The 27,187-nt window shown below is 42.6% G+C and overlaps 2 pseudogenes across 1 annotated transcript; one reads left to right on the plus strand and one right to left on the minus strand.

The window, feature by feature from the left end:
- Positions 1-2,687: 2,687 nt before the first annotated feature.
- LOC128588907 (serine/threonine-protein kinase RIO2-like) lies at positions 2,688-4,320 on the minus strand (annotated as a pseudogene).
- A 4,581-nt stretch (positions 4,321-8,901) lies between these two features.
- Positions 8,902-10,355, plus strand: LOC128588909 (cyclin-dependent kinase 16-like; annotated as a pseudogene). The gene has a single exon (XR_008380818.1). The product of XR_008380818.1 is annotated as a cyclin-dependent kinase 16-like (transcript).
- The last annotated feature ends 16,832 nt before the right edge of the window (positions 10,356-27,187 follow it).

Raw genomic sequence — 27,187 nt, forward strand, 5'->3', positions numbered from 1 at the left:
TCAAATGAATTTAATATTTTAATTTTTGCCTGAGTTTATTATATTAATTTGTAGAGAGTGTATAGGGATTTATTTCTCATTTATCGTATTGCACATTTCTAGATTTTAAGGCAGTTGAGATCAAAATTTTAAAAAGTAATATGCAAAAATAAAGGTTTTTAGCAAAGTTTCCTCAATGTGTAGGGTCTCCTGTGGGCAGGAGGAGGCCATTATTGTACTTCTTGTATTTAATTCCTATATTTACTACATGGAATAAATGGCGGTATACAATCTATAGAAAGTTGAAGAATGATCTAATTGTACTCAAAATAAAAATCCAAGCCATGGGCCGTGCCTGTGTCTCAAGGGAGTAGGGCACCAGCCTCATATAACGAAGGTGGTGGGTTTAAACGCGACCACGGCAAAAAAAAAAAAAAAAAAAAAAAAAAAAAATATATATATATATATATATATATATCCGAGCCTATCTCTCCTCATCAATATTTAGGTGGACAAATATAAATTTGAATAAAAATAGAAAATGACACAGAAAATAAAGAACGGTACAAAGAGATAAAACTCTGACAAAGTAGATTTGTTAATACCTAGATTACACCTATTTTTTGACACAACTCCTATGTGTTTATGTATATATATTTAATGATAATAAATTTGGCATATAGCTCAGAGTGAGGACATATTTATAATCATTTGGGTGATTTAAAAGCATCATAGAAATCAACTGTTCTTGTACAAAACAAATTAATGAACACAAAAAGTGTTAAGTAATTTTGTTAAAAAGTTTGATTTGGTAATTAGGTACACACATAAACATCATTTTTGATGCTAAACAGAAGATAAAATACTTTTTAAACCCTATGGGAAAGATTTTTATAAGTACTGTGAAATGACAGTAGAAACCATCAATTACAGCATAACCCATAAGTAATATGTAAATAACCACATGCACATTTCCTCTACGATAATTTTAAATAACTACTGGAGAAAATTTAAACCAACATCACTTTAGGAGACTTCAAGTATTATTTTTTCTTATTTTGAGACAGCCCCACTTTGTCACTCTTGGTAGAGTGCTGTGGCGTGACAGCAACCTCAAACTCTTGGGCTCAAACGATTCTGTTGCCTCAGCTGCCCTAGTAGCTGGGACGATAGGTGCCCATCACAATGCTCGGCTACATTATTTTGGTTTAGCAGGCCTGGGTGGCTTCCAAACCACCCACCCCGGAGCATGTGGCTGGTGCCCTAACCACTGAGCTACGGGCAACCCCAGAGTTCAAGTATTGATAAGAAGAAAGCATTTTCACTGGAGCCAAAGGGCCTACATTTACATAATTAATTATATCAATACTGAATTTATGGGACTGAAAAACATAAGTCTGGCTGTAATCAGGTCTCATACATTAAAGTGGAAGATTGCCACTTGATAATTCATGTTTTGGGCAAAGGGATATTCATAAATACTATTTGGTGAAGACATCTAAAAATACTCAAATGTTATCATTATTCATACATTACTTAACAAATTGAATCGGAAAATATGGGCACTTTCGAAAAGCACAAGTAAATTAAAAGAAGAATTCATAGGAGTAATCAAACCGACAAGTCAGTTTTCCTTCAGAAACTTTATAACCATGTGGACCTCAAGGCTTTGGGGACTTCTCAACTTATCCTTTTTGACTAAACAAGGAAAATTGCTAAATGAACTTATCCCAAATGTAAATTTTTTCAAATGTGCAAACCAAATTATTTTCAAATTGTAATTTCTTATGGAGTATGAAGCAAGGTGAGAAGGTCATCTCTAGAGCCTGCATAGTACAGAAAACAGGGAAATAAAGAGTGCTGAGAGAAATTAGTGTCCATGCTATAATTGGATACCTAACTAAAATGTCTTTACAAAATAAGGGTAACATTTTTTTTTTTGGAAATAAAAATAAATGAATAATGTAAAACTTTGATAAATTTAATTACTAATAGGAGCTTCTTTAGATAGAGAAGTTTTCTGATATGAAGTTCAGGGAAGCAAATTAAAAGATAACAAATTTCTTGGGTTTTTTTATGATGAAAAGTTATATATTTAGAATGAGCCACCTGGACTTGGTTTAAATGATCCCGATTTTGTTGGCAACATACAGAGCATCATAATCAGAAGCCAGTGGAACATATGCCTTCTACTCATCATCATTTCATTTTTTTATAAATGAAATCGGATTTATTCATCTTTTTATATATTGGCCTTGATGCAAAAGAAGACTGAAAGTGACTTAAAAGGTGAGTAGAGTAACTTTAAAAAAATATCAAAAATAGCTCATTACCTTATTTTAAAACTTACTATAATAAACTACAGCAATCGAGACAGTGTGGTATTGGTAAAAGGACAGATACAATGAGAGAGAATAAAGAGTCCAGAAAGAGAATCACAAATATATATAATCAGTTGAATTTATTTTTATTTTTTATAGAATGGGGTCTTGTTATATTGCCCAGGCTGGTCTTGAACTCCTGGCCTCAAGCAATCCTCCCATCTTAGCATTCCAAAGTTGTGGGATTACAGGCATGAGCCACTATACCCAGTCTATTATCAGTAGACTTTTGGATAAAGCTAATTCAAATGAGAAAGGGTAGCTTTTTTCAACAGATGGAACTAGAACAATCCCTATATGCAAAAAAAAAAATATCAAAAATATATATTATTCTCCCCAAAAGCTAGCTGCTTCCAACTTGATTTAATACTTTGCATGTTTTCCCTTCATTGCTTGGTAAACACATTTGCTTCTGTTTTCTGTAATCACCGACTGCTGAGTTTTGCTGTTTTGTCAACTGACGTTTCACCTTCTGTTTCATGAGTTCGGGAAGAATTGTAGAACAGCTCACAACACTGCCCGTAGAAGAAGTAATACTCAGAGTTCTTGTTCTACACCAATTAATGTCTCCCATATGCTTTTCATCTCTGAGAGGCCTGGATTCTTTACTCAGTGACACAAGGCAGTTAGATGAGAGCATTCGTCCACACACTCCTCAGAGCCAGCAGAGGCTTCTCCTTGATGTGTCTGACCACCTTGTCTCAGGTAATTTTAATTTCTGTTTTTCTCCTCAGAAAATTCAGGTATGGAAATTTTGTCAACAACCTGCCCTTCCGTTTCTTCTAAACCTGGCTGAAGTCAGTCATTTCAAAGTGGTGTGCGCCAGCACTCTGCTCTGATGAACTGTCCTCCCTGATGTGTTCCAGGTCTTCGAATGATCTGTAGCCACCCGACTGGTCCACACAGTTCTGTTCTCTTTCATCTTTGGAACTACAAACCTCTGATTTTTCTGACACTTTTCCATTAGAAAATGAAAACTGAGGTCCGTCTTCTGTCTCAGTGGCCCTCTCACCTGGGCCCACTGGCTGCAGCAGGTGGTCACCAGCCTGTAGCTCCTTTGTGTAGCCGCTGGAAGAAACCTCCACATCAAGAAAGCCTTCCGTCCTGACATCACTAAAGGATGGATAAAGCTCACTTTCATAGCCAAAACACTTCATGAAGAAATCTCTGATGCACTTGACATCTCTGTCAAAATACCCTTCAGCATTGGGATGAGAAGTTGAGATCATCTGTGGGAAATCGATCCATGGTGATACGATCATTTCCATCCAAAATGCGATTGAATTCATTGAAATCTCCGTGAATCAGCCCATGATTCCCAAGTCTTACAATTAGTTCCATAGCTTCATCATAGACTGAGGCAGGATCTTCAACATGGTGTATCTGACATAGAGGATAACCATTTATGCTCTCCATGACCACTGCATGGCGATTGTAATCAACTAGCTTTGGAAGTGGAAATTTCCTCCCATATAACACCTTCATATAAGCAAATTCCTTCACCGCAGAGAGAGGAGATAAATAAAGCTAAGACACATCATGCCTGTGTTTATGGTAATCAGGCTTGTTTTTTAGATTTCGAAAGGAGGTTCTTCCTAGTCTGTGAAGTATTAATGCAAATTGCTGTCCTTCTTCATTTGCAACAATGTAAATATCTGATTCTTTGCCAACACCCATCTGGTTTCCAACAGACTCAACTACTTGTCTGGAACAAAGTGTTTTCAAAGCCATAATCATAGCCTGCATTTGTCAATAAATAGCCCCGGACAGTCTTGGGATGCTCCCAAGCTATGAGTTTATGTTTCACTAATTCTCTTAAAACTTTATTACAGCCAGCTATAGAGGTGATCAAACTGCAGGGAACTATCTCATGGTTCTTCATGGTCATTTCAACACCAGTCAAAACGCTGAAACCATCCCGGCTCAGGTAGCGTAACTTGGCCACATTCACCTTCCCCATGGAGGCAGCGGACGAAAGTCCAATCATAAAGCTTTTAAGTAGCATCAGTTCTTAAATAACTGATATATAATAAGAGTATAATTTTTATACATGGTAATTAATCAAACAAATTATCTTCTATGTGAAAAGGTAACTGAGGAGAGAAAAACCTACTCTTCAGAGAATTAATTTTATTTTATGCCACTTATTTTGTATATTTTGGAGAACATTATTCTTTTGTTTGAACTGAGTAGCACCAAAGGATCAAATGTGGCATTTTCTGGACATTCCAATGACTGAGCCATATGCCCAAAACAAGGTTGAGGAGAATGAAATAATAAAATCCACCCACTACATGACCACAAAGCAACTCACTAGCAGCAGGATGGTCTGGGTGGCCATCTTCTCCGGGGAGGCTTTAGAGGAGACTCTAGTGCTTTGAAGGTGCTGGGATCGTCTCTGCTCCCTGAGCAGGAGGATCACCACGTAAGCACTTGAGAGCATCATGATTCCTACAGAGGAGACAAGCCTGGATAATGACAGAGCAAAAAGAAGTCCCCTGATTAGGGGATTCATGGGGGAAAGTGAGAAGTGTTTATCTTCAGTAGATTTGTCTGATCAAATTATAAGTAGATACGGTGTAGAAGATCATGCTGTGATTAAAAGACAAGGTGCAGGACCACAAAAAGAATAAAACATGAATAATGTAATCTGTGGACTTACGTTTAAATCTGGCCAACCAGGAGGTGCTGGGGCTGACAGTGATGGCCTGGACTATGCTCAGGAGGCTGGTGGTGCATATGGAGAGATCCTTGATCCCTCTGCTCAAGTAGAAAAATGCCTCGCATGTAAGATCATTCTGAAAGTTCAATGACCCAAAGAGACCCCAATAATAGTACGGTGAAGAACTTCACACATGAACGAAGGCCAAGTGTCAGATGGTCAGGTCCGTGGCTTTCACCCTGTGATCAGAGGAAGTATGAAAATGCAGAAGAGGAGGAGAAAGGTGTTGGCTGAGATTCCAATACCAGTTTGTAAAATTATGCAGTTTTAAACGGTAGCATAAATGAAAAATAAGTTCATTGTTGTACTAAAAGTGAAATAGTTGTATATCTGAAAACATTAACAGACATTATCAATGTTTTTTTATAGTCAAAATTATCACCACCATAAGGCTTTTTTCTCCCCATGATTAACTCTTCCTATGTGATAGAAATTATTAAAAATACAGCTGCACAGGGAAGGCTGGATGTGGTATGTACATTTTTATCTCACTTGCACAATGTATTTGATTTCATTAATGGAATTTTCAGTTCCAAAAAAGTAATTTTATATTTCTATAAATATCCAGTGTGTGATTGCATGAAATAGAAAAATTATTTTTTAAGTATTATTTGGGGTTAGGGACTTACGAAATTTAAAACCAGCTGTTTTCAATTATGAAATAGAAAAGAATATAAAAAAATATGGCTTTTAATTAAGGGATTCAAGTTTGAATTCTTTTCCATACATTACGATGGAAATTAGGACCATAAATGGTATGTATATTTTGACACAAAATGTGTCATTTTAAAATTATTACCCACACGTGAAAATAGTCATCAAATAGAATTTTCCTAATGTATTAATTTTTATTTTTCTATTTCAAATTTAAAATCCTTATTATCACAAATGTTTATTTCACTTGTTTAAATAAATATTCAATAACATTGTTTTAAAAATATACAGTTTTAGCATTATATAGGTATTTATTCATATGATGCCTCAGCAAACAGGGTGTCTATAAACTTTGTGTGCAATTACAGCCAAACTTTATGGACACCCGATATAATGCGTCAGTGTATATACTCAGTGTATGCAGGCATGTGCACACACACATATACACTGCATCAGCATTATTTAAGCCAAATAACAAATATAATGTGTATGCATATATATTAAATTCTTCTATGCATATATACACACATGTAGTAAGTCCTCATTTAATGTCATTGATACGTTCAAAGCAACTGTGACTTCAAGCGAAATGATGTACTTATTAAGGAAAGCAATTTTACCATAGGTGAATTGAAAAAAAGTGCTAAATTTCTATGGAATAGAGAATGTCATTTTGCTTAAAGTTGCAGTTTCCAAGGACCTATCAATGGTAAGTGAGAACTGATGTGCACAAAACACCAGCACCTCCACTGTCACGTTGGTAAGACGCCCCCACCGCGTCTGCTCCTAGAGTTCCTGTCCTTACTCTTTCAACAGCGCTGCTTTACTGCTCTGCATTCCCTCTTCCATGTGCAGCACAGAAAATGCTAATGAGAATGGAAATGACTCCATAGCATTTGTAGGGCTGAGCAAAAGTCAATTTCACACTAATGGTAAGAGAAACACCAAAACAAATTCCTGGAGAACCAATAATGTGAAAGTGAGTCTTTCTACCATTACATCTCCTATAGTCACACCGTTTCTGTCCCCTCAAAATTTATATTATAACCTTATCAATGGCTGGGGGTGTGGTGGCCATTGACAAGATTATCACATAAACAACGTAGTGATGCTAGCCTGCAGTCCACCTTCCAAGGAGAAAGAATACCTCAGAGGAGGAGGCACAAGTTGGTGAGGAAGTCAACCTGGGCTAGGGACAGGCCTCTTGTCACAGCAGCATCAGAGGCCACAGAAACCCATGATGTTGGGTCCCAGGGAAAAAGACCCATTTTGTTGAGGGGTATCTTTCACTTCAACTGAGAAAAAGGCATGCTGCAGAGTAAAGTGCTTGCCTGTGCTTCCAGTCCATGGCCAGTCCATTCCAGGCAATGCCTGGTGGCCCCACATCCTCGTTCTTCCTGGACTTGTAACGGGGCTACCGCCACCAACGCAGCCTGCGAAGTGGGCAGTGTGCAGGTGGCGAGGGTTGCCTGGCTGGTCGCTCTGGGGCAATTCTGTTGGATCTCCAGCAGAAGAGGGACCGAAGACAATTGCAGGTGGGCAGGGGCTCGGGACTTGGAGAGGGCTGTGGTGGGGCATGGCCCGCCAAGAACAGGGGGCTGGGAGGAGGCTGTGGAGGGGGGTGACCAGGCAGGAACAGGGGGCTGGGAGGGGAGTGGGGAGGGGGGTTACCAGGCAGGAACAGGGGGCTGGGAGGGGGCTGTGGAGGGGGGTGACCAGGCAGGAACAGGGGGCTGGGAGGGGGCTGTGGAGGGGGGTGACCAGGCAGGAACAGAGGGCTGGGAGGGGGCTGTGGAGGGGGGTGACCAGGCAGGAACCGGGGGCTGGGAGGGGGCTGTGGAGGGAGGTGACCAGGCAGGAACAGGGGGCTGGGAGGGGGCTGTGGAGGGAGGGCACCAGGCAGGAACAAGGGGCTGGGAGGGGGCTGTGGAGGGAGGTGACCAGGCAGGAACAGGGGGCTGGGAGGGGGCTGTGGAGGGGGGTTACCAGGCAGAAACAGGGAGCTGGGAGGAGGCTGTGGAGGGAGGTGACCAGGCAGGAACAGGGGGCTGGGAGGGGGCTGTGGAGGGAGGGCACCAGGCAGGAACAAGGGGCTGGAAGGGGGCTGTGGAGGGAGGTGACCAGGCAGAAACCGGGGGCTTGGAGGGGGCTGTGGAGGGAGGGCACCAGGCAGGAACAAGGGGCTGGGAGGGGGCTGTGGAGGGAGGTGACCAGGCAGGAACAGGGGGCTGGGAGGGGGCTGTGGAGGGTGGTTACCAGGCAGAAACAGGGAGCTGGGAGGGGGCTGTGGAGGGAGGTGACCAGGCAGGAACAGGGGGCTGGGAGGGGGCTGTGGAGGGGGGTGACCAGGCAGGAACAGGGGGCTGGGAGGGGCATGGGGAGGGGGGTTACCAGGCAGGAACAGGGGGCTGGGAGGGGGCTGTGGACGCAGGTGACCAGGCAAAAACAGGGGGCTGGGGTGGGACCGTGCAACAGTGAGTGTGGGCAGGGACCGGGGGCGAGAAAGGGGACATGAAGCGGCAGGGGCAGGCAGGGACCGTGTTCGAGAAGGGGTTGATGACCTAAATATGTCCAGGGGGCACCAGAGGCGAGGAGGTGGCATGAGTGGGGTCAGGGGAACAGGCTGGGAATAGAGAGGGATGGGTGGGAGACGTGGGACGACTGAAGGGCAGCAGGAGCGGGAGAAACATTGCTTTGCTGAAACAAAGGAGATAAAAAGCCAGATGAAATGTTAGATCTACACAAGCCATGACAGAGAGATGAAGGAACATTCAATATCTATGGATGAGTGAAATGTTAGTCTAAAACAACTCCATTTTCAAGTCCTCGTGCACAATCTCTGGTGAGAGCTGAGTGGGCCGCATATAGATGGAGGTTCCCCAAGGGCACTACCACCACCACAGCCACTCTCATCCAGGCCTATCTGCTCAGAAGCACCTGTGGTCTTATCTATGCCTCCGCCACTTCCGAGTGTCATGGACAGCTGCCCTTTCATCTTCTGCATCCATCCATGGCCACCTGCGGGGGCGCGAGCAGCCTCAGAGCCGCGGGGTAGGAGCGGCGGCGCCTGGGGCGACAGCCCGGGCTTAGGCCGCACGACCTCCTTCTCCTCCTACCGGTCCCAGCAGTCCTTGAAGATTGGGTCTGATGGGGAGTGACCAGGCTTCGGCCACATCCTAGGATGAGGTGCAGGCGCCAGTGAGGGTGCGCATGCGCAACCATGCCCCACTCCAGATCTCCACTGAGGACATTAACAAGCGCCTGTCACTACCAGCTGACATCCGGCTGCCTGAGGGTTACCTTGAGAAGCTGACTCTAAATAGTCCCATTTTTGACAAGCCCCTCAGCCGCTGCCTCCGTCGTGTCAGCCTGTCCGAGATTGGCTTTGGAAAACTAGAGACCTACATCAAGCTGCACAAACTGGGCGAGGGTACCTATGCCACAATATACAAAGGCAAAAGCAAGCTTACAGACAACCTTGTAGCACTCAAGGAGGTCAGACTGGAACACGAAGAGGGGGCGCCCTGCACCGCCATCCGGGAAGTGTCTCTGCTCAAGGACCTCAAACATGCCAACATTGTTAGGCTACGTGACATTATCCACACGGAGAAATCCCTCACCCTTGTCTTTGAGTACCTGGACAAGTACCTGAAGCAGTACCTGGATGACTGTGGGAACCTAATCAACATGCACAAGGTGAAACTGTTCCTGTTCCAGCTGCTCCATGGCCTGGCCTACTGCCACGGCAGAAGGTGCTACACCGAGACCTCAAGCCCCAGAACCTGCTTATCAACGAGAGGGGAGAGCTCAAGCTAGCTGACTTTGGCCTGGCCCGGGCCAAGTCAATCCCAACAAAAACATACTCTAATGAGGTGGTGACACTGTGGTACCGGCCACCTGACATCCTGCTTGGGTCCACATACTACTCCACTCAGATTGACATGTGGGGTGTGGGCTGCATCTTCTATGAGATGGCCGACCCCTCTTCACGGGCTCCGCAGTGGAAGAACAGCTGCACTTCATCTTCGGCATCTTAGGAACCCCAACTGAGGACACGTGGCCAGGCATCCCGTCCAATGAGGAGTTTAAGACAGACAACTATCCCAAGTACCAAGCCGAGGCCCTTTTAAGCCATGCACCCCGACTTGATAGCGACGGGGCTGACCTCCTCTCTAAGCTGCTACAGTTTGAGGGTCAAAATCGCATCTCTGCAGAGGATGCCATGAAACATCCATTCTTCTTCAGTCTGGGGGAGCGGATCCACACACTTCCTGACACTACTTCCATATTTGCACTACAGGAGATTCAGCTACAAAAGGAGGCCAGCCTTCAGTCTTCATCAATGCCTGACTCAGGCAGGCCAGCTTTCCACGTGGTGGACACCGAGTTCTGAGTTCTAAGCCACAGACCGAGGCCCCAGCAGGCAGCAGCTGGAGGGATGCCACACCCCTCACAGGGGAGCCCCCAACTGCATCCTTCTGCTTGCTACCTGCCTACCTGCCTGAGCCATGTTCACCTGCCCACTGGTCCCCTGCTGCCCACCTGAACACCCGACCATTGGCCTGTCAACCCACCCATTGACCTGTCTGCTGGGTGCTAACAAAGCTCTCATCACGCCTTCAAAAAAAAAATAATAATAAAACAACTCCATTATTTATCATTCCAATTACATGACATTCTGGAAACGCAAAAATATAAAAACAGTGCAAATCTCAATAGTTGCCAGGGTTTGTGGACCAACAAAGGGTAAGGGGCCTTTGAGGGCAGGGAGACGGCACCACATGAGGACACAATGGACAACGGGGCTTTGAAGGTGTCACAACTGACAGAAATGCCCAGTAGAAAGAGTGAACCTGAATGGAAATGATTAACTTTAGAGAATCAGATGTCAAGTTTTAGATTAATTGTAATAAATGTATCCCAGTAAGTAAAGATGTCATTGATCATTCCCAATAGGACATGGGGGAGAGAGGAAAGATTGATAGGGGAACATTGATCCATTTTTATGTCAACCCCAAACTCTTCTAGATGAGATGATGCTTTTATTAGAAATCATCATTTAGCACCATTCTTTCAGGCAGATATTTTCAGGGGTCAGGGCAGGACAGGGTCTCACTCTGCCTCCCTGGATTGAAAGCTAGAGTGTGGGTGGTGTCATCATAGGTCACTGCAACCTCAAAGTCCTGGGGTCCAGTGATCCTCCTGCCTCAGCCTCCCAAAGGGCAAGGATGACAGGCCTCACCCACCAAGCATGGTCCACTGAGATGTTTTTATGCCAATGGTCAATAACCAGATAGTATCTAGACATGAGCTTCAATTATTCTCTGCCATCGAATGTGAACCAATCTTGACTTGAAAATGTATATTGAATTCTGTGGTTGCAGCAGCACTTATGACTTGGAAAATTAAAATATTGCTGCATGAAAAACACAGCTTACACTCTTCATAGGTTTGTATTACATCTGGGACACCAAGTAATACCCAGTCACTATTCTAAATAACCTTCATGGTCACAGTAAGTTTTTCAGGTGACCAAAACTGATGCAGTACAATGCTCTGCTCTTGGGGGTGGCGTGGGGGTCAGTGCTGTCAGCAAAGAACATGGTTAGTGCCTTCCCAATAGGGACAACTGTAAGCATCTTCCTGACAGAAGTCCAGAGAGAACTAGTAAAATTGGATTCTGAGTTTGAACATCTGATCCCATTGTTTACTGAGTTCCAAGCAGAGCCATCTGATGAAAGCTGGGTTTCAGGGAGATCGTGGGGTTCAGGGAGCCTGTGTGGGCCAAGCCTTCATGGAGATGAGACCACAGAGAAAGGCAGCAGAGCAGAGAGACAGAGAGCAGGTGGTGCAGAGTTAGGGATGGGGTCCAAGCCCATTGACAGGCACCTACACCTGAGAAGGTCATGAGGTCCCTCTGTCCTCAGTTCTCTGCACTGTCATATGACTATGGTAATAGGCTTATTTGTTGTTACGACATGAGGCAGCTGAAATGACTCAATCCAGGTGAATCGTGAGGAAGAGGACTGGTCCCTTAGTCGTCTTCCGTGTTTCCTAAATGGCAGGGGGAACAAACCGGACACCAGGTAGGTGCTTGCACCACTGCAGGGCAGTGGGGGTGGAGGGTGATTTCTCATCCCTTCTGTGGGTACTATGCTCTGCAGCTGTCAGGGAACATCTGGCATTATGGCCTGTGATCCCCACATCAGACTGTGGGTGGGCAGAGCAGGTGCTGTACCTCCTGTTCTCTACTGTGTGGTTGTGACATTGAGGGAAGCTAAGTGGCTTTTAGCATCACATCATGAAAGAGTGATGGATCTGGCATGGGATGCGTACCTGGTCCCATGGGAGGCGCAGATCTCTGATGACTGGGACTCTCCACCATATCCTGGACTCCTGATTCAAGAGCTCCCCTGACTCTTTCTCCAACATTCCTACCCATTGTTCAAGGGGAATCCAAGTCGATGCCCCGGAGGACATGCCTGGATAAGGAGGTTGCCCTGATCACGACACATCCTCTCTCCTCTACCATACACATCTTCCGTCCCTAATGTGGCCCTGTTTCCACTGAAGGAAATCCTCTTAGGGTCTTGGCATCACATCTGTGGCCTTTCTCCCCCAGTACTGTCATGCTGTGAGCTGCCCCTCATGTGACCACACTGAATCACCAGTGTCTGCTTGTCCCCCAAGTGTGCTCAGAATGTAGGACATTGTGAAAAGCTGCCTCATAATGTTTTCACAAACAATAACCTTTCCTACCACTGATTAAACCCGAGTTAGCAGGCAGGGAGAATTCACTGGAAGAATAGCCATCTGGGCTGGTGCTTTGTTAGTTTATTGAGATAAACTAGTAGCCTCCTTGTCTACTTATCTGACCAGCCTCTATAGAATTAAAGTCAATGAGTGTTTTGTTTTATATAGTGACACCAGGGAGCACACACTGAGATTTGTTGTTTTTTAAATTTACATATGAACAGAAATGACATGCCAAAAGTTGACTGAACTCAGCACACATTTCAGGAAAAAGAAAAGACATGTGAAACATGGAGTTTAACATGTGAAAACCCACAAAGTCATCTCCTGCTTTCTGGATTTCCTTCAAATTTTTAAAATGAATGGTTTTAGCAGGTACTCAGTTAAGTTAAAATGACATGGAAATAGATGTTCCCATATTTTCCAATTTAGGGGACACCTAATTGAGCAATGTTTGAGGATCACAGGATATAAGTAAAAAGAATCTATTTTTGAAAGGAGGAGATAACCACTTTAGGGCAACCTGCTTGACAAGACTATCAACTATAAATTAGGGAATCAAACAAAACCAGAAACACATTATAACCACCCATGGGAAAATGCTGAGGGTAATTTTGTAAGTAAAATATTGTGAGAAATACTCTAGTCACTGTGAAGGAGCAGAGTGTCCCACAGGTCAGTATGAACATACCTTTGAATCGGCTTTTCAGGTTTCCCATGTTGAATGGCAAGTGGCAGCAGGAGGGGCCAAGATATATACTCTCATGTCACCACGGTGATGGGTGTCACAGAACCTTCCCAGTGAAGGCACAATCCACACTGTGAGGTCCAACTGCTGCTCTGCAGGCAAGTGGGCTTTCAGTGTGCAAAAGTGTCATCGAAGTTGAAATAGATTATCTGAAAAACTAAACCCCAATCCCCCACATACTATTCTCTGTTTCTTAAAATAAGTCATAGCAGAGACACGGTGTACCCCCAAATAGAGTCCACAGTGAGGATTTGAAATGAAAAAGATACAAAAATGACCTGTTGACAAAAAGCAGAGGTTCCATTCTTGATTTGAAACACATCCCTGGACATTTCTACTGTTCCTGCAGCATCTAATAGTTCTAGAATCAAGAAGGCCATATTGTTCAGGATGAGATAAAATACAGTAGTTACAGATATTTAATTATAAAATGTCATAGTTAAGAATATACTTACCAAACCGCACTTTCATCATATTTACATGTATTACTGTGTCCTTAGTTCTAGCTCAAGCTCTGTGAATTCAAGGAGGAATTTCTCTTTCCAAGTGTATGTAAATAACTGGGTGTTCATTGAGTAATTTAGTAGGGGTGAGAGAGGCCATATGTTCACCAGAGCATCTTCTGGAGAGTGAACATTCTCAATGGATACATGCCTGTATTGCCAGCTACTTTGTGGTTTTTCTTTTTTTCTTTTTTTTTGAGACAGTCTTCCTTTGTCACTCACAGTAGGGTGCAGTAGTGTCATAGCTCACAGCAATGTAAAACTTTTGGGCTCAAGTGATTCTCTTGCCTCAGCCTCCCAAGTAGCTAGGACTACAGGTGCCCTCCACAATGCCTGGCCATTTGTAGAGAGGGCGTCTCACTCTGTCTCTGGCTGATCTTGAACTCCTGAGGTCAGTCAGTCCACTCACCTCATCCTCCCAGAGTGCTGAGATTTCAGGCCTGAGCCACAGCGTCCAGGCAAAACCTATTATTTGTAAAGCCTTTTAAGTGCTATGCATCAAAATATTCTTACCCGAGGGCGGCGCCTGTGGCTCAAAAGGGTAGGGCGCCTGCCCCATATGCTGGAGGTGGCGTGTTCAAACCCAGCCCTGGCCAAAAACTGTAAAGAAAAAAAAAAATTCTTACCTGAGGTTCTTTGTTATTGATTATAGTGTATTTTCTGTGAAATTGTATTTTCTTACACCATGTGCCACTGATTGAAAATATTTGCTCTCTATAGATACATAGGGATCATAGGTCATAGTTGAACCTTCTAGTTATCTAGAAAAACATTCTTTTTTAATGTCATATTAATTTCCATACAGAATTTCATAAGCTAAAGTTTCTAATATTCTTGTTTTATAACACCTTATGACTGTGTTTCTTGGTAGGCCAGTTACCTTAACATCAGTTTATTGTGTGTTTGGTTTGTCTACGTCTTATATTCTTAGATAAGAGTGTGTAACTCTATATATACACTTTAAGTCAAGGTGAGGTTCAATCAAAATATTAGGCATATGTATATCACTAATAATATATGTATGTGTTTTTCTTAACAGACTTTCTTTATGATTATCTTATATATTTATTTTCTTGTTTAGTTTTTTTTTTTTTTCTTTTCTGAGGCAGAGTCTCACATCGTCGCCTTTGGTAGAGTGTCGTGTACTTATAGCTCACAGCAACTTCAAAGCCTTGGGCTCAGGCTACTGTCTTGTCTCAGCCACCCTAGTTGCCGGGACTACAGGCACCCATTACAATGTCCAGCTATGTTTTAGAGATGGGGTCCTGCACTTGCTCAGGCTGGTCTTGAACCTGTGAGCTCAGGCAATCCACCTGCCTAGGCCTCCCAGACTACTGGGATTACAGGCATGAGCCATTGAGCCCCAGCTCTTCCTTAGTTTTTAATGTTTCTTTTATCTTATCTAGTGGAATGATCATAAAAATAGTCTTAATTTCACCAGGTGCTCAATGATGGATCTATGTTTTTATGTGTGTGAGAGAAACACTTGTTATTTGAAGGTAATTTTTGAAAAGATTTATTGACTGTCTCTTTTTGTTATCTGTTTAAAATTGTATTATTAAAAGAACACATAACAAAAGGTATTATCATACTGGATGATTCACACCTGAGATCCTACCTAGCACTCTGGGAGGCTGACGTGGATGGATTGCTTGAGCTCAGGAGTTAAAGACCAGCCTGAGCAAGAGGGAGAGAGAGACCCTAGCCAGCCGTGGTGGTTCACGCCTAGAGTCCCAGCTACTCAGAAGACAGGCAACAGGATTTCTTTCTTTCTTTTTTTTTTTAATTTCGGATCAATGTGAGGTACAATTAGGTTACAATGTTTGCAATAAGAGTCCTTATTGTGATTGTGTCCCACACTGAGGAGTCATGCCTTCTACCATTACATTGTGCCCATTTAGTGGGAGCACACTAATCCCCGCTTCCAAAGAGGATCTCTTGACCCAAGAGTTTGAGGCTGCTGTGGGCAATTATGATGCCGTGGCACTCTACCCAACAGAGTGAGACTCTGTGTCACAAAGAAACACAGCCAAACATATTCCTAAAAATACTTTCTTTTCAATGTTGAATTTTTTCTTTATTAAAATGAACTTTTATCTTATAAAAAAAATACCTTTTATTTTTGAGACAGAGTCTCACTTTGTCCACCTTGGCTCAGTAGAGTGCTATGGTATCATAGTTCACAGCAACCTCATACTCTTGGGCTCAAACAGTTTTCTTGCCTCATCCTCCCAAGTGGCAGGGACTACAGGCAAACACCACAATGACCAGCTATTTTTAGAGATGAGGTGTTGCTCTGACTCAGACTGGTCTCAAACATGTGAGCTCAGGCTATCCACCCACCTCGGCCTCCCAGAGTGCTAGGATTATAGGAGTGAGCCACCACATCTGACCTTAAAAATCTTTTTAAGTTTAGATTTCAGTAGTGTTAAGTATATTTGTTACTTACTGTTATACAGATCTCTAGAACTTTGAAATCATTCAGATCTACCACTCAATACCCCCTAAGTAAAAACTCCTTTTACCCTCTCTTCAACCCTTGAGTAACACCCTTGACAAACACCATTCTATTTTCTCTTTCTATGAGTTTGACTACTTAAGATAGCTTATGTAAGTGAAATTAATGTAATATGCATCATTTTGTTGCCAGTATATTTCAGTTAACATAATATTCTGAAGGTTTGCTCTTATCATACCTTATGATGAGGCCTGCTTTCATATTTAATGGAAGACAGAGCCTCAAATAAGAAAACAAAATTTTTAAGGTGGCAAACCCAGGGAGGGGCAGGACTGGTTGGAAAACAGACACGTCTGACTGCAGTGTCAATAAGGGCCTCCTAACGTTGGGAACATTCTCCACCCCTGTTCTGCTCAGTGAAGTGCTGGGTGACTACCCTCCCAGGACACACTGCACTGTGCCTAAAGTGCATTTTTGCATTGTATGTTTTTACACCACCTTGCTAGGTGGGTTTTCCTTGTCCTTTTAGAAAGTTTTTTTTTTTTTCCTTTTCAAGTGTGAGGAATTCCAGAGGGCAAGACTCATTTCTGCCTTTCCTCCTCAATACTAGCATCCAAATAAGGGAGGGAATGAACATCTGAACAAGCAAAGAGGTTAGCTTTTTTAGGTGAAGGGATACCAGAGGACTACTCTCGGCCCCAGGGCACGTAGCTACTCTCAAGAGAGACTTCACCTCTACCATCTCAGGCTGTTCTCTAGCAGATGGCTCAGGGACACGTCTGCTAGATGGCTGCTGTAGGCATCTTGGTTAATTCTAGACAGTTATGAAATACAGAGCCATGAAAATACAGGATGGTGGCTGAGAACAAGTCACACTGCAAAGTTTCCAAAAGGGAATTATAGACAAAAATCCTATAAGTAAACCTTTCAATGGTTCCATTTTGTGAAGGCAAGTTTGAAGTCTTTTGTGAGTGGAAGGGAAAGAACCTGGATGGAACTACACATGTGGCTTAGGGCCTAATCACGGAGAAGTGATTTAGGGCCGAGCTTCGTGGGGCAGGCCTGCAGGCAGAGACCTGTATACCTCAGCTGTTTCCAGAAGACTCCCTAAAGGTGATTGACTGCCTCCAGATGGTCCATTAAAGGTCCAGCATTCAAACATCTTATTTCCCCAGAACCTTGCTTTGTGGTTTTGTTTTTGATTATTTAGCACAAAAATAACTTTAGATAATGTTAGTGAAGTGGTAACCGGTTAATCAGGTTAAACCTTAGCACATAAGAATACTTTGAGTTAATATTAGTGAAGTGGTTATCAGTTAATCCAGTTAATCTGTAGGCCACTAGGTGCCAGGCAGTAAAAGGCCTGGGGCCAAGTTTTAAGTCACATGTTTATTGATTAAGTTATGTGCCTATATAAGCCTTGGTGGAAGAAATAAAATGGCTGTTTGCCTGAGTGAGCTTTCAGCCTTCCTTATTCTCCCACATTGAATCCCAGGCTTAATCTCTGTGGCATCGCCCATGCAAGAATCATTCACACAACAGAATTTAAATTCAAACACATTCTCTACCTGGGAAAAATAAAAGGGGAAGCAGTACAAAAATGATTTTATTATAGAGTGTCAGGGGATCATTCTCTGGTTTCCTCTCAAGGGAAATGTTCACGGTAGGAAAATATCATTTGAACACACTGACTGCCACACCAGGAAAAAAAATTCCTTGGGGCCATGATGTGTTATTAGATCAAGAAATGTATGAGTGATATATGCTTCACAAGGCCCCAGGCTCATAACTAGCATATGCTAAATGCGAGTCACACAGTAGTTAATGTGTTACAAATGCCTTTCATGGGTGGCTGTGCATGATGACGGGTGGGAAGGACCTTTAGTGGAGCCGTCCTAGAGCAACGGGGCAAAGGGAGAGGGCTGGATCAGTCCCAGTGTGGCATATCGACTACAGTGGTGGCTGGGAGTGTGCAGCGTGGAAGCAGACAGCAGGATTTGGCCAGAGGTGTGGAGAACTATCACATCTGGGCAAGTTTTGGCAGGTTCCCCCTTGCTGCAGTGCCTCTGGGAGGGAAGACGCCCGGGGCTACTGTGGCCAGATTGGATTGCTGGCTGGAGCCACTCTGACGAGGGTGGCAACCCATGGGTCATACAGAGGGGAGGGCTTCCCAGATAGAGGAGAGCCACAGAAGCGAGTGTGAGCTGACATGTTGCTGGGCAACATCGGGATGTGAACATGTGCCCTTATCAGGCTCAGGAATTCTGAAAGGAATGAAGAAGTAGATACTCCCGAGCTGAATTTGGGGACCAGTTTGGGGTCCTGTCTGGTGCAGCCTCTCTGTGGTTTGGCAGTGGGGAGACATTCGTAGGGGGAGAAAGTTTCCTATCAGGGTCATACCATTGTTGGAAACACTGTGCCATGGTGCTGGCGGGCTTCTTGCTGGGGACATAGGGCAAAGTGGACAGCATCCTGCCTGCGGGAGTGAGCCTTCACTCGGGACAGGCACAGGAACTCCTGATCCCCATTGTAGAGGCCTGTTGCTGAGGAACTGTTGAGAACTGTGGAATCCCAGGTCTGTGGGAGCTAAGTGCTGAGGTGGACGGGCAGCCACCAGGAGCAAGTAAGCTGGCATACTGCTCTAAGCCCGGAACCAGACAGAAGTTAATACCTGTGTTGTTTGTCCCCCAAATTCATAGCACCACTTGTTGTCCAGGAAGTATAGTACAGCATAAACATACTACAGAAATCTAATCCCTATGTCTTGTATATAATTTTTTTTCTTTTGGTTGCTGTTGCTTTTTTCTTTTCTCTTTTTTTCTTCTCTTCTGTCTGTAATTTAGCTTCCTGAATTGGTTGCTGAGAGTGCTTATATCAGATTATCTTAGCTTTTTAAAAAATTTACTTTGTTTTTCTTTTCTAATATTTTCTTTCAATGCGTGTTGCTTTTTAAGTTTGGATTTTTCTCCTAGATCCCATTTGTTACATTCAGCAAGAGCAAGGACATCTATATTCTTTTATTTTTTTCTTTTTTTCTGGCTTTGGTTGCAGAATTTTAGCTTGGACTACTCCCTCACCCTAGTACTCCCCATGGCATTCTCTCAGTTGATAGAGTCCCTTCTACTCACCCCATCTCTCCCACATGAAGTACTTCAGCACCAGCCAAGATATGAACTCCCACCCCGTTTCTAGTATTGACTTTCTCTTTTTCTTGGTTTGTTCCCTGTTTTCTTTCCTTATGACTCCTCCCTCCCTCCCCTTAATTTGATCCAAAAGTACATTTAATTTTCCTTGATCTATGCATATATATATATATATATATATATATATATATATATATAGTCTCCTCTTTTTTCTTTTTTCTTTCTCTTTTCACCCTTTCGTTGCTGAGGACAAGTGGGACACAGTGGTGGGCTAGAAGATTGACCCCAGCAGTAGCCTGGCTGAAAGAAGCCAGAAGAGCTTGCTAATCTTGGCCCTAGAAAGAGAGTAGTAGGAAGATCACAGTACAGATCTTTTCTACTTTTTTCTCCCCACCCCCTTACCTTCTTCCTTATCCAACTATTACTTCTTGGGTTTTGTGTTTCCTTTTCTTCTTGTGTTCTTATTTATTTATTTATTTATTTATTTATTTATTTATTTATTTGGCAAAGGAAGAGTCTGGCTGTGGTCAGAAAAATAAGGTGGGCCTATCTATGAGAAACCCACACAGCTCAGCTTGTCACAACCCTCGAGCTATAGGAGTGGCCATAGGACAGAGCTGAACAACAACATCTCTTCCATCACTCTCATCCTCCCTTCCTGTCCTCCATTTCACCTGCTCCTCAATTTTCTTCTATTAGCCTCCCTTCTCCCCTTGTTTTTACCTTTCTTTTTCTTCTTTTTCTTCCTTTTGCTTTTACCCTACACTTACCCCTTTTATTTTTTATTTCCTTTTTCTCTTCTTCTCTTTCTCCTGTACCCTCACTACTCTTTGCTTCCTGTACCCTTCTTTGCCTTCTGACCCTATACCAAGAGTCCTCTTCCTCACCTAAAGTCTGAGACAAGAAAACTTGAAGCAAAGGAAGAATTGTGAAGGAGAAAAGTGTACAAAGAATGGAACCAGAAGAAAGCACACATGAGGAAGAACCAACAGAAAAACTCAGGCACCACAAATAACCAAATTAGAGCAACTCCTCTAAGGGACCATGAGGCAATTTATAAAGAAGTCTCTTCCTATAAAGAATTCATGGATTCAACAAAAAGAGAAGGTAAATAAGGTTGATTAAGTTAATAAAGGGATTGGAAGAGAAAATGGAAGTACAGAACCAAAAGTCAGTTGAGAGATATGTAGATATAGAAAAGGGAAGGGTGGGGAAAGGAAGACCAGAGAGAGGGAAGGAGGGAGGGAGGGTGAGGTCTTGGTGTGTGACACACCATTTGGGGGCAAGACACGATTGTAAGAGGGACTTTATGTAACAAATGCAATCAATGTAACCTGGTTTCCTGTTCCCTCAATGAATCCCCAACATTAAAAAATAATAATAATAATAACTTCAAAAAAAAAAGAATATAGAAAAGATATGGATGAGCTTAAAGAAATGAATGAATCTAAACTCACTCAGAAATTTTTGATCAAATTCCAACTTCCACAGTGGTGAAAGGATTCAAAATGTCCACTGGACTTTTGAAAAACTCAGTACCCAAATCTGCAAGGCTTATCAATATTTTAAAATAATGTGAATGGTTTAAATTGTCCTCTAAAGAGACACAAGTTGACTTACTGGATATAAAAACTCAGACCAGATATCTGCTGCATAGAATAATCTCATCTTGGGCGGCGCCTGTGGCTCAGTGAGTAGGGCGCCAGCCCCATATGCCGAGGGTGGCGGGTTCAAACCCAGCCCCGGCCAAACTGCAACAAAAGAAGAATCTCATCTTACCTATTTAAAAATAGAAAAGATCCGTACTGTTATCTTCCTACTACATCTATTTAAAAGATAAATATAGATTCAGGGTGAAGGGATGGTCATCTATAATTCAGGCAAATTGATATCAGAAAAAAGCAGGGTTGCAATTTTATTCACAGATACCATAGGCTTTAAATCAACAAAAGTAAGGAAAGATAAGAGTGGTCACTTCATATTTGTTAAGGGTAACACTCAACATGATAAGATTTCAATTATTAACATTTATGCACCTAACCAGAATGTGCCTCAATTTATAAAAGAGACTCTAACAGACGTGAGCAGCTTGATTTCCTCCAGCACCATAATAGTTGGAGATTTTAACTATTTAACACTTTGGCTGTGTTGAATAGACCCTCCAATCAGAAACTCGGAAAAGAAATGTTAGACTTAAACTTAACCATTCGACAACTGGACTTAACAGATATCTACAGAACATTTCATTCTAACAAAATTGAATGCACATTCTTTTCATCAGCCCATGGAACATCCTCCAGAATTGATCACATCTTAGGTCACAAGTCTAACCTCAGCAAATTTAAAAGAATTTTAATTTTATCTTCTCGGACTATCATAGAATAAAAGTTGAACTAAGTAACAACAGCAATCTATATACTCATACAAAAACATGGAAACTAAATAACCTTATGCTGAACAATAGCTGGGTTATAGATGAGATTAAGAAGGAAATTAAAATTTTTGGAACAAAAATGACGATGAAGACGCAAATTACCAGAACCTCTGTGATACTGCAAAGGCAGTCCTAAGAGCTAAATTTATAGCACTGCAATCCTTCCTCAAGAGAATGGAAAGAGGGAAAGGAACAAGATGGCAGCCGAGTAACAGCTTCTTTGCAACTGGGCATGGTGAGACTGAGGCGAGAAGACTCCAGACATTTCTGATTGGCAGGATCTGCCCAGAAACACCCCCTTTGAAGACACAGGGAGTCAGTGAGAGACTTCTGGACCCCAGGAGGAGAACAAAAGCAGTGGAGAACTGGCAAGTGGTTGCATGTGTTCATTTGGTCTAATCCACCCAGCAACTATAAGTAAAGCAGCAGTGAGATTGCAAACTGGAAAGGCCTTACCTGTGAGCTGGTTTTGTTTTTTGTTATTGTTTTCTTCTTTTTTTAGGACTTGGCACTCAGTTGTACCATCTTGGGAGAACTTGGGCAAGATTGCAGAGGACTTTAGCATTGTTTTAGGGCCCCAGACTGAGCAATGAGCCAGACGGAGCTAATACTGTTCAGCTATGGGCCGCACGGAGTCATTGTGGGAGAACTGCACCGACAAGCTCTTCCCTCAGGGTCACAGAGCAAGGATCAGGCAGGAAACCTTAGGTGAGTAATCTAGTGACTGAGCAGCCTAAAGGAGGGGACTAAAACGCCTTACAGCCTTGGCCTCAGGGGCACAGAGTGAGACCCATTTGACACACTGGGTAAGTGGACAGCCACTTCAGGAGTAATACCAGTGACAAGTGCTTTCCTGCGAAAGCTTCTGTTTAGCCAAGGTTAAGAAGTTTAAAGTGGGCTGAGGAGAGATTTATACTCTCCACCCTGTGGGTTTGAGAAATCAGCAGAGGTCTCCAGTCTCCTCTCATATAGTTGTGTCAGTTTTGTGATTGACATCTCATACCCCAGAAGATCACCTGTTGCCCAGAAAATATTCAGCAAGATATATATACTGCTGTCTTTATGTTTTTTTTTTAATTTCAACATTTTCCCTCTAGATTTTTCCCATTCATTTTTCTTTCTTTTCTTTCTTCATTTTTCTAGTTTAAATATAATTTTCCATTGTTGCCTTCTTTACCAATTAGAACTTCATTTTTGCTAGTGTTTCTACCCATATTATTTGGTTTTCCCCCCATTTTTATCCCATAAAATTTTCTGTTTGCTTGTTATGGTTTCATTTGTAGCATTTTTGTCTTTTCTGTCTACTTGGTGAGGTGGGTTTCTGTGTCCAGTCTAGCAAAGAGCTGCTGACCTCAAGGAACTACCAAAACCACAACCCCCTGATGTTGGGGGGGTTTAAGGTTTGGTCAAAGTACCCTACCGTACACCTACAATGCTCCTGTCTCCCACTTTCTGTGCCTCTCTTCTTTTTGTCAATATTCCCTTTTACTCAACCCCTTCTTTTTCTCCTTTTTTTTTTCTTTTCTTTTTTCCCTTCTTGCTCTTCAGTCTTCTCATTCTTCTGGTCCTGAGGGCCACAATGCAAACCCCCCAGGCCTCAGTTTTCCCATCTGAAGAAATCGGCATGGACATTCAAATAGCCTTCCAGGCCTACTTAGTGGATATACTGATCAAATGTCTGTCAGGGGGACTGAGAAAGACCAAAAGGCTAAACCCAGGCTAGAAGACCATGGGCGTGGGCTGAGTTCTTACACTGGGCCCAGAAGATCACACCACAGTGGAGTCTCTCAACTAAAGTCCCTCACCCCCAGCCTAAACTGACTTGTTTGTCTGCCCTCCGGAGAAATCGGGACGTTACCAAAAGTTCAGCCCTTGTCCTCCAGGTCATCGCATCACAATTAAGAAGTCAAGTGGTTTGAGGAGAAGGAAAGAGGACCTTAGGAATTAATTTCTTCATTTGAGGAGGATGGAGACCACTGTCTAAATGCCATCATTGTCCACATAAGCAGAAAGATAGAGCTTTCAAATGGAGAGCTTACAGTTCCAGGCTGTTGTCATTTGACTATACAATTAACAATTTGGATCATCCTGAGGAAGGAGAAATCAATCAATCAATCTTATACTACTTAATGATCCTGAGAAAGCAGGAGGCAGCTTCAGAAAAACTCCTCCAAAGATAAGAAGAAACTTTTCACTGAGCTAAAATAATCTTGGACAAAAACTATGGAACAAGAGCACCTTAGTTTCTTGAGTATTACAATCATTAACTGTTTGTACCCTTTGTTGTAACTATACCTATGCAGCTGATACTGAGCTGCAGAAAAAAGTCATGAGTTGGAGACTAGCCTGAGCCAGAGCCAGACCACATGTCTAAAGTTAAAGCCAGGCATTGTGGTGGGCACCCATAGTCCCACGTATGTGGGAGGCTAGGCAAGCGAATCACTCGAGCCCAAGAGTTGGAGGTTGCTATGAGCTGTGATACCATGGCACTTTACTGAGGGTCATAAAGTGAGACTCTGTCTAAATGAATAAATAAATAAAAAGAAAAAATAGTTTGAAAAAACTGTTTCCCTGGAACTCATCATTTTATGCCCTGAGGCACCTGAGTTCACCCCAGCAGTTCACCCCACAGTTCCTTCCTCTGTGTTGTTGGTGTAAGTGTCTGCCAGATTTAAGTCACCATTTTTCCAGCAACAACAATACCTTCTCCATGAGCTATAACCCCGTGACCTCCACCCACCAGAGAGGCCCAGACCTTAGCCCCCCTGGCCTCCATGCAGACAGTTCAGCTGAGCCATCTTCAATGGCACAAAGAACTAAAGACACCTGCCCCTCCTGACCACTGGCCTGAGGCATGGACAATGCAGGATTTATGTATGTATGTATGTATGTATATATTGAGACAGAGATTCACTCATTGACCCGGGTAGAGTGCTATGACATCATAGCTCACAGCAACCTCAAACTCCTGGGCTCAAGTGATCCTCCTGCCTCAGCCTCTTCAGTAACTGGGATCACAGGTGCCCACCATGACACCCCACTAGTTTTTCTATTTTTAGTAGAGATGGGGAGTCACTCTTGCTTAGTTAGGATGGTCTCTGAACTCCTGAGCCCAAGAAATCTTCTTACCTCAGCCTCCCAGAGTGCTAGGATGACAGGCATGAGCCAGAAGTATAGGTTTTAATACCCCAAAAGAATGGTGAAAGTCTTACACAGACGGAAAATACTTTTTGTCATTTTTCTTGGCCATTTCCTGTGTTAGGAGAAGAGAGAGAGAGAGATAATAGCCAAATCTCCAAGCAGGCCAGTTTTAGCCACAGATAAGGAAGTCCCCTCTGCTTCACCTTTATGAGGAGAGCAACTTTGAAATGATCAATGTGCATTTTGTTCTTGTTTTGCTTTCCTCAGCCCTTTCAATTGTATTTTTTTTTATTGTTGGAGATACATTGAGGGTAAAAAGAACAGATTACACTGATTGCATTCATTAGGTAAAGTCCCTCATGTAATTATGTCCCACCCCAAAAGTTGTGTCACACACCAAGACCCCCACTCCCTCCCTCCTTTGTTCTTTCTGCGCTCCCCTTCATCACCCCCCACCATGTACTGGGTCATCAACCGTCCTCATATAAGAATGAGTACATAGGATTCTTGCTTCTCCATTCTTGTGATGCTTTGCTAAGAATAATGTGTTCCATTTCCATCCAGGTTAATATAAAGGGTGTAAAGTCTCCAAATTTTCTAATGGTGGAATAGTATTCCATGGTATACATATATACCACAGCTTGTTAATCCATTCCTGGGTTGGTGGGCATTTAAGCTGTTTCCACAATTTGGCGATGAATTGAGCTGCCATAAACAGTCTAATGCAAGTGTCCTTATGGTAAAAGGATATTTTTCCTTCTGGGTAGATGGCAGTAATGGGATTATAGGATCAAATGGAGGGTCTAGTTTGAGTTCTTTGAGGGTTCATCATACTTCCTTCCAAAAAGGTTGTATTAGTTTGCAGTCCCACCAGGAGTGTAAAACTGTTCCCTTCTCTGCACATCCACACCAGCATCTGCAGTTTTGAGATTTTTGACGTGGGCCATTCTCACTGGGGTTAGATGGTATCTCAGTGTGGTTTTGATTTGCATTTCTCTAATAACTAGGGACCATGAACATTTTTTCATATGTTTGTTAGCCATTCGTCTGTCTTCTTTAGAGAAGATTCTATTCATCTCTCTTGCCCATTGATATATGGGATTGTTGGCTTTTTTCATGTGGAATAATTTTAGTTCTCTGTAGATCCTAGTTATCAAGCTTTGGTCTGATTCAAAATATGCAAACATCCCTACCATTGTGTAGGTTGTCTATTTGCTTCGGTTGCTGTCTCCTTAGCTATACAGAAGCTTTTAAATTTAATTAAGTCCCATTTGTTTATTTTTGTTGTTGCAATTGCCTTGGCAGTCTTCTTCATAAAGTCTTTCCCCAGGCCAATATCTTCAAGTATTTTTCCTATGCTTTATTTGAGAATTTTTATCATTTCTTGCCTTAAATTTAAGTCATTTATCCATCTTGAATCAATTTTTGTGAGTGGAGAAAGGTGCAGGTCCAGTTTCAGACTTTTACATGTGGATATCCAGTGCTCCCAGCATCATTTATTGAATAGGGATTCTTTCCCTTGGTTTATGTTCTTGTTTGGTTTATTGAAGATTAGGTGGTTGTAAAATGTTAGTTTCATTTCCTGGTTTTCTATTCTTTTCCAAATGTCTATGTCTCTATTTGGTGCCAGTACCATGCTGGCTTGATCACTATGGCCTTGTAGTACAGCCTAAAATCTGGTATGCTGATGTCCCCAGCTTTGTTTTTATTTCTAAGAACTACCTTAGATATACGGGTTTTTTTTCTGGTTCCTTGTAAAATGAAGAATCATTTTTTTCCAAGTCTTGAAAGTACGATGTTGGTATTTTAATAGAGGTAGCGTTGAATCAGTAGATTGCTTTGGGACGTATAGACATTTTAACAATGTTGATTTTTCTCAGCCATAAGCATGGTATGTTCTACCATTTGTTCATATCCTCTACTATTTCCTTTCTTAGGGTTTCATAATTTTCCTTGTAGAGGTCCTTTACCTCTTTTTCTAGGTATATTTCTAGGTGTTTCATTTTCTTTCAAGCTATGGTAAAGGGAGTTGTGTCCTTAATTAGACTCTCATCTTAGCTGTTGTTGGCAGATACAAAGGCTACTGACTTGTGGGCATTGATTTTATATCCTGAGACATTACTGTATTTTTTGACAACTCCCAGGACTCTTGTGTGAGTCTTTGGGGTTCTCTAAGTATAAGATCATATCAACAGCAAAGAGGGAGAGTTTAACCCCCTCTGCTCCTGTTTGGATGCCCTTTATTTCCTTCTTTATTTCCTTCTAGTCTAA

Source organism: Nycticebus coucang, chromosome 6, assembly GCF_027406575.1.
Source record: "Nycticebus coucang isolate mNycCou1 chromosome 6, mNycCou1.pri, whole genome shotgun sequence".
Classification (NCBI taxonomy): domain Eukaryota; kingdom Metazoa; phylum Chordata; class Mammalia; order Primates; family Lorisidae; genus Nycticebus; species Nycticebus coucang.